We start from the raw sequence: 8,369 nt of genomic DNA, 5'->3' as shown, positions 1-8,369 counted from the left end.
GAGCTTGCTTTCTTACACAACCCAAGACCACCTATACAGGGGGACTTTGCATAACAGCCATTAATCAAGAAAATGCTTCACAGACATATCCAAAGGCCAGTCTGAGGGACCGAGGTTCCCTCTTCCCAGATGACTCTACATTGTGTCAAGTTGCCAAACCCTAACCATGGTCCCAGAAGCAAACTAGCCCTCCCAGAAAAATAGGTACCCCTGGACTCACAGGATCAAAGAGAAAGAAAAAGAAGTACTGAATGTTCATATCTAGCCCCGAGGTGGTATTGAAATGCAGTTATGATTTCCTCCATCTTTTCATTTCTGAATTGACAAATCTACCTGTTGTGGAACCAACACTATATAACAGACCTTGATGTCTTAGTTAGGGTTTCTATTGCTGTGAAGAGACACCATGATCATGACAAGTCTTATAAAGGAAAACATTTAATTAAGGTGGTGGCTTACCATTTCAGAGGTTTAGTCCATTATCATCATGGCAGGAAGCCTGGTGGCTCAGAGTATGTTGCCATGCAGACATGGTGCTAGAGAATTCTACATCTTGATCCAAAGGCAACAGGAAGTGAATTGAGACACTGGGTGTGGCTTGAGCATATATGAGACCTCAAAGCCCTACCCTACAATGACACACTTTTCTAACAAGAGCACACCTCCTAATAGTGCTACTCCCTTTGGGGGACATTTTCTTTCAAACTACCACACTTGATTTAGGTTGAATGCCCTGCTTCCTGAGGGACAGTGACCTTATTTCATGCTGTCCTTTCTAAATTAAAGCTGCATACTACTACCTTTAAGAGAAGATAACTGTTCTTATCATGGTAGAGTGGAAAACAGGCAGTGATAATGGGCTGCTACCAGGTTCAAATCTTCAAAAGTCTTCCGCTAGTGTTACACTTCCACCATCTATGACTATCTCACCCAAAATTCTACAGCTTCCCCAAATAGTTGCATCTGTGGGAAGCAAACATTCAAACATGGAGACCACTTCAGATTCCGGCTGTATCACTGATTAATTAGGATCTCTAATTATCAAATGTAAAAATGCAGAATCAAGAATTCGTCATTTCCAATTAAGTTGGCTGCCCTCCAGGCCTAAGTCAAAGTTAGATAGGAACAAGAAACTCTGAGGCACTGTTGTCTAGAAGAGTGACAGGAGATCATTATTATGGACTGTTCTTAAACCTAGATGAAGGATTGGAAAGTTTCCACTACAAAAAAATAATCAGCATTGGCGGTAACAAGTTAAAATGGGTGTGGACATTACGAGTGCGAGCTTGTGTTGTGTATTACTTGCTGTCCCATCAATATGCTTACATTTTCTGTCAGTCACCAGTTGAACACCATTCTGATTACCAGGATGCAATCTCACACTAGCTTGTTCAGGATGGGAAACTTCCCTTCCTGCATACCAATGCTGCATATAGCATCTGCATGTGATGTGGCATTCAGGATGGGAAACTTTTCTTCCTGCATGCCAGTGCTGTATACAACACCTGCATGTGACGTGAGAGCTTGTATTTGGCTATCATACCTGCTGGCCAGATATCAGGGCTTGCATTCATGTAACTTATGTCTGTTAGGGTCTGAGGGAAGCACCCAAAGAAGACCAACAGCCACATATGCAATAACAAGAGTACTTCATTAATTCAAATATAGGGTGGCACTTGACAACCCCCAAAGAAGGTCATAAGCTTCTTTAAAGTGGAGTTAGGGGAATTTCAGAGAGGAAGGATTAATCTGGGGCTGATTGGTAGAGGAAAGATTAGTATGGGGGGGGGCTGATTGGTGGAGGAAAGATTAGTATGGGGGCTGATTGGTGGAAGGTCTTAGTGGTAGGGACCTTGCAGCAGCAAGATAGAGAAAGCTATCTTTAGCCTGAAGAAGGCTGGGGGCCACCTGCTGAGCTAGTATAAAGACTTTGGTAGGGAGTGCTTGTTGCTCATCATAAGTTGTGGTTTTCATAAGCTCTGTCCCATTCTAGGGAAGTGACACTAAGGTCTGGTCTCTGACAGGGCTCGGGTCTACTGCCCCTCCTTTCAGCCTTTTCAATATCCTAACTGATAATGGCTCCACATTATAACTGCAGCAATGCTGCCATTTGGATGTGTCCAAGAGATACCCTATTGTCTTTCATTAAAGGAAAAGGTGGTTGTTCCTTATGAGGAAATAAAATCACCTGCCATGGCTGCAAGCATTCAGTTAGAACAAATTAACTCCTGAATTTATAAAGAAAGAAAAAAATCTCCTTACGGTGTTTGCTATTATGCCTGAAACTATAAAGATTAAATTTGATTATGGTGCTTGATAAATTTTTAACCAGCCTAAATAGGCTTTAAAATTGTGTATAATGTGCACATTATATGTACTTTTGTATGCTAGGGAGATTATATATATGTATATATTTGGTTTTTCAAGACAGGGTTTCTCTGCAGCTTTGGAGCCTGTCCTGGAACTAGCTCTTGAAGACCAGGCTGGCCTCGAACTTACAAAGATCTACCTGACTCTGCCTCCCAAGGGCTGGGATTAAAGGCATTCACCACCACCGCCCAGATGAGAATTAGATATTTTGAACCATTTGTTTCTCATTACAAATGAATGACCCTGGCAAAAGCTATGTCTACTCTCTATGTCCCATCACCACCGTTTAACAGGGTTTGCTTGGGTGGGGCTCTTTTTTTTTTTTACATCAGTTCATTCTGGGCTCACAACAGCATACTGAGATGGACAGAGCCCAGAGGTTGTTTTTTGTTGTTTGTTTGTTTTTACTTCCTTTATTATCTCTTCCTCTACTAGATCTTCAAAAGAGTGTGAGACCTTGCTAGAGAGATGAGAGTCCGAGACACTTGTAATCCAATTCTCCTAATCCTGCTGGGCCCGCTTAATGGTTATGTAAGATGTATCTCTTTGTTTTGTAATGACCGTGGCAGGCTGCCGAATTTATGATTCAGTTCATAAGCTTGTCCCCAGGTCAGGGTAAGCAGTTTTCTTCATGTTTGCTCCATGTGTCCTGTTTCCTTTCCATGTAGAAGCTGTCCACATCACGCGCTAAATACTTCAGCCCTGTATTCCCACATGTGGTATTTGCTGCAATTACTTCCGTTCAAATGGTTTGAGATGCAACATGTAACAGCTTTACGCTGAACAAGACCACCCAATACCCATAGGCATCATAGATGGTACAAGGTGCTAAGTCTATGGGAGGCTTATCGGCTGTTCTCTGAAGCTCCTGTGTCTTATCCTGACATCCAGTTTTCCTTTGTGAGCTGTAAATTAAACTTCTTTGAAGTCCTGCTAGTCTCACAGTTAAGTTTAGATGGTGCTATTCCCTAGCTGATAGGATCTCTGTGTGCACAGGATGAGAATCACTTCAAAGGTTGTCTGGGAGGACCTTTCAGCACCCCAGTTTTCAATGAATAATTAGTTATCTTCTCTAGGGAATGTCCCAAAAGTTCTGCACAATAGCTACTCAGCTCCACGTTCCTTAATTTTACAATCACCTCTGTAGTATTTACCAAGGAAACAGCTATTAGCATTCCCTTATCTCAGGGATGGCGTCTTAATTGCCACACAGCCAGGACATCACAGAATACAAAATGAAAATTTTAGCATCTGTTCCATAGTGCATTTCTGACAACCATCCTAAATTGAGTTGTTTTAGTACTGAAGTCCACGACAGCGTGTTTTTGGCAATTTATTTATACCTACCAAAATAAGCCTTTAAAGCAGAAATGAAGACAAGACAGAATGAAGCACCAGGCTAGGCAAAGGTGAAGTTAGTAGGAAATTGAGTCCCAGCGTGCAGCTGTGAAAGCCCTGCCAGTCAGCTGTCCTGTGGTCACACTGCCTGTGTACAAAGGCTGAGCTGTTACAGGTCTACAGTGTTCTGAGCGCAGACTGTCTCATTTAGGATGCAGAACAGTTCTCAATGTCTTAACTTTGAAGGGTTTCTTTGCTTGCTTGTTTGTTTTCCTAGCAGCTAACACCTGCAGCATCTAGGGAATGGGTGTATCCTCCCAACCGAAGAAGGATGGGTGGGGAGTGCTGCCTCAGTTAGGGGTTCTCCTATTGTGGTGAACACCATGACTAAAAGCAACTGAGGGAAGAAAGGGGCTATTTTATGTTATAATTCCAGAAGTCGGGACAGAATCTGGAGGCAGAGAGGGCAGCAGATACCATGGAGGAGTGCTGCTTGTTGACTTCCCTTTCCTGCTTGCTCAGCCCACTTTCTTTTTGCCTTTGTTTGTTTTAAGTTTTATTTATTCTTCTTCCATGCAACACATCCGTATCGCAGACTCCCTTCCCTCCATTCTTCCCATTTGTCCCTCCCCCTGCTTCTCCAGATCTCCCTGCCCCATCTCCCCTCCCCCACCCAAGAAAAGAGCAGGCTTCCCAGGATCATCAAACAAGCATGGCACAAGATACCTTAAGACCAGGCCCAAACCCTCACATCAAGGCTGAACTAGAAAACCCAACAGGAGAAAAAAGGGTCCCAGGAACAGCCAAAAGCATCAGAGACATTCCCAACTCCCACTGTTAGAAGTCCCTCCAAAACACTAAGCCAACACCCATAGCATATATGCAGAGTATCTAGGGCAGACCCATGCAGGCTCCTCAATTCCACCTGCCCAGGAGAGGCGCTAGTCCCCTTCAAGTAACTGGACCCACCTACAACAATCATTATTTGGGGTGGGCTTGTTGACCAGCAAGGAAGAAACACCCACCACACAAGGATTCTTCTCAGATCACGCTTTACTGGAGTGCAATTGGTTGAAGGAGAGCACATGAAGCCAAGGGGGGGCAGGAAACGAGAGAGCAGAAGAGAGAGAGAGAGAGAAACGAGAGGGACGAGAGACACGAGAGGGGCGAGAGATGAGAGAGACGAGAGAGCCAGGGGCACAATGGCGGCTGCTTATATAGGGAATTGGCACACAGCTGTGATTGGCTGCTACCATCAGCTGACACCAGACTGCATCGAGATAGGCCTAAAGGACCCTCATCCACTGCGCATGCGGGAAGTGGGGGACACACAGGTCTCAAAGGCATAGCCAAATATGGGGTTGTTTATAACCAACAAGACAGGATGTGGGTAATGGCGATCCTGTCCAGCTCACTACAATTATTCAACAAATTTACTGCACACACACACACAAGTCAGGTGTCCTGCTCATCACTTTCTGTCTTATTTCCTTGAGACATGGTCACTCACTGAACCTGTAGTGAGGTTGGTGTTCAACTCGACACAAGCTAACATCACTGGAGAGGAGGGCACCTCAGCAGAGAAAATAGCTTCATAAGATCAGACTGCAGGCAAGCCAGTAGATCATTTTCTTAATTAGCAATTGAAGGGAAAGGGCCCACCCCATTGTGGGTGGTACCATCCTTGGGCTGGTGGTTCTGGGTTCTTTAAGAAAGCAGGGTAAGCAAGTCAAGTTGAGCATACCAGTAAGCAGCACCCCTCCATGGTCTCTGCATCAGCTCCTGCCTCCAGGTTCATGCCCTACTTGATCGAATTCCTGTCCTAATTTCCTACAGTGATGAACAGTGCTGTAGAAGTACGAGTCAATAAACTATTTCCTCCCTAAGTGGCTTTGGTCGTAATGTTTCATCACAGCAATAGAAACCCTAATTAGGACCACTGGTTCTCACCAAGCCCCATGGATCCTCCTGTCTCTGCCCTCCTCCCAGAGCTGGGTTGTCGGTTGTAGAGTATCTGTGATGGTTTGAATAAAAACAGCCCCCGTTGCTTCACAGGAAGTAGCTCTATTTGAAAGGATTTGGACCTGTAGCCTTGTTGGAGGAAGCATGTTACTGGGGTTAGACTTTGAAATTTCTAGGGCCCAAGCCAAGACAAGATGGTTTCTCTCTTCCTGTTGTCTGAAGATTTGGATGTAGAACTCTCAGCTCCTTCTCCAGCATCATGGCTGCCTGACTGCTGCCTTGCTATCCACCCAGAGCATAATGGACTGAACCTCTGAAACTGCAAGCAAGCCCCTTTGAAAGTATTATGAACACTTTCCTCCATAAGTGTTGCTCAGATCGTGATGTCTCTTCAAAACAGTAAAATTTTGACGAAGACGGTACAAAGACAAATGGCATCCTGGATAGATACCATTTATGTCTACATATATGTTATATAGACTTATACATATTAGTTCTTGTGACAATGTCTCAATTATACCCAGAGACCTTTGACAGTAAGGATGTATTTATTAACATTAAAGTATTTTAAGGTATCCATCATAGCTCATTTGTTAACAAATTTAGCATGATACAGGCCCAGTGGATTTCTTTTATTTTGGTGTTGGTTTAGATTAGTTATCCTGAAACTTGCTGGGTAGGCCAGGGTGGCCTCTAACTCCAAGATATCCCTCTGCGTCTGTCTCTCAAGTGCTGGAACTGAAGGTACAAGCCACCATACCTGACATAACCCAAAGATTTTTAAGAATAGTTTTCTCTTTTTTGTTTGTTTGATTTGGGGGTTTTGGGATTTTGTTTTGTTTTTCAAGACAGGGTTTCTCTGTGAAATCATCCTGGCTGTCCTAGAATCACTCTGTAGACCAGGCTGGCCTCAAATTTATAGAGATCCACTTGTCTCTGACTCCCAAGTGCTGGGATTAAAGGTGTGTACCACCACCATCCAGCTAGAATATGTTTCTCCAAGTGAATATCCTTTAAGATAAGTCTAGATCTGAACAACGTTCCTTCTCGGAGTTCCTGGACCAGTGCTTCTTTCATTAAAGAGCCTCCTTTTTTTCCTAACACACTGGAGGGAAAACTCCTTTCTAACTCACTCTTCGGAATGGCCTTCAGAGCTTTTGCGTAACACTCAGGCTGGCATCACACACGGGAGGTCTCATCTGTTCACCAGCCTCATCAGGTACAAAGGTTGATTTGCTTGCCATCCTGTAGGTTTTCTCAGGCTGGCGGCTCTTCCCACAACACCTATATTCTCCTTTAAACTATCCAACTAAAACAAGGCAGGGAGATAGAACACTGTTTGAACATGTTCGGGATTAATAATATTCCAATCCAACTGGAAATACAAGCATTCCTTCAGTAGTTGTGTGTGTGTGTGTGTGTGTGTTGAAATCTCTCTCTCTCTCTTTCTCTATCTCTGTGTGTGTGTGTGTGTGTGTGTGTGTGTGTGTGTGTGTGTTGAAACATCTGTCTGTGTTTGTGATTCAGAAGAGCAAACCTCAGGAACCACTTCTCCATTTCCACTATGTGGGTTATTGGAACTCAACTTGGATCCTTAGTCTTGGTGGATATGACCTGCTCAGCAGTCTCTCTGGCTCATCTCTTTCAGACTGGATCTTTCTAGTGAGCTCTATAACCATTGCTGGCTCATTTTCCTATTTTTACCCAAACTCATGACTGTGTCCAGTCACAGGGTATCTTGGATCATCTCTTTTTAGTGTTCTAGGACACAGTGTCTTGTTTTATCTTCAAGAAATATGGAATACTTCTCAGTTGCTCGGTGTTGTTTTGCAACCTTATCTTTTCTGCTATCTTAAGTCAGAAAGAAAATATTTATGAGTTGGGCTATAGAAAACATTTAATCTCATCTTCTAAGTAGATAAAAATATTACAATCTGAGATCCCACAGATGACTAAGATACCATGCAATGAAGAAGACAGTTTTTCTAATAAGAATTTTTCCTGTTTGTCCATTTATTGCAAGCTGTAACTTCAGACACAGGTAATGTCTCTCTCACGCATTCATGATACATAGAACTAAAAGCTTATAGTCTAAGCACATAGCATCTGGCACATTAAGGGCAAGTGATTGATATCTTATTTTTTAATTAGTGATTTATATCATTTCACTACTACTAATCAGAATTATACAGAAGCACAATGTCTGTAGTGTATTTCCATAGCTTCTATTTTTTAAAGTGTAGATTCTGTCTTAAAGGAAATCATTGTACATTGTAAAGTATTGAGTCATTATGGCAGACAGAATAATAAACTCTCTTGCCTAAAAATGCTCACATCCAAATGCTTCAGACTGGGGAATAAATTATGCTACATGGGGGAAAGTGGGGAGCTAAGGTTGCAGGTAGAATCAAAGTTTCTTGTCAATTACCTCGGGATTTCTGGGCAAACTCAGTGCTATATAACAAACTCAGTGCTCTATAGTCTTTATAGGAGAAAGGGCCAATGTGGTCCAAGAGGAGAAGCTCAATATACTATCTATACCTATAAGAAAACTTTAGCCGGGATGGTGGAAGCCGGGACGGTGGTGGCACACACCTTTAATCACAGCACTTGGGAGGCAGGGGCAGGCAGATCTCTGTGAGTTCAAATTCTACAAGAAGTCTACAAGAGCTAGTTCCAGGACAGGGTCCAAAGCTACC

The sequence above is a fragment of the Microtus ochrogaster genome, chromosome 2, assembly GCF_000317375.1.
Source record: "Microtus ochrogaster isolate Prairie Vole_2 chromosome 2, MicOch1.0, whole genome shotgun sequence".
NCBI classification, from domain to species: domain Eukaryota; kingdom Metazoa; phylum Chordata; class Mammalia; order Rodentia; family Cricetidae; genus Microtus; species Microtus ochrogaster.
Note: the sequence above shows the minus strand (reverse complement) of the source record.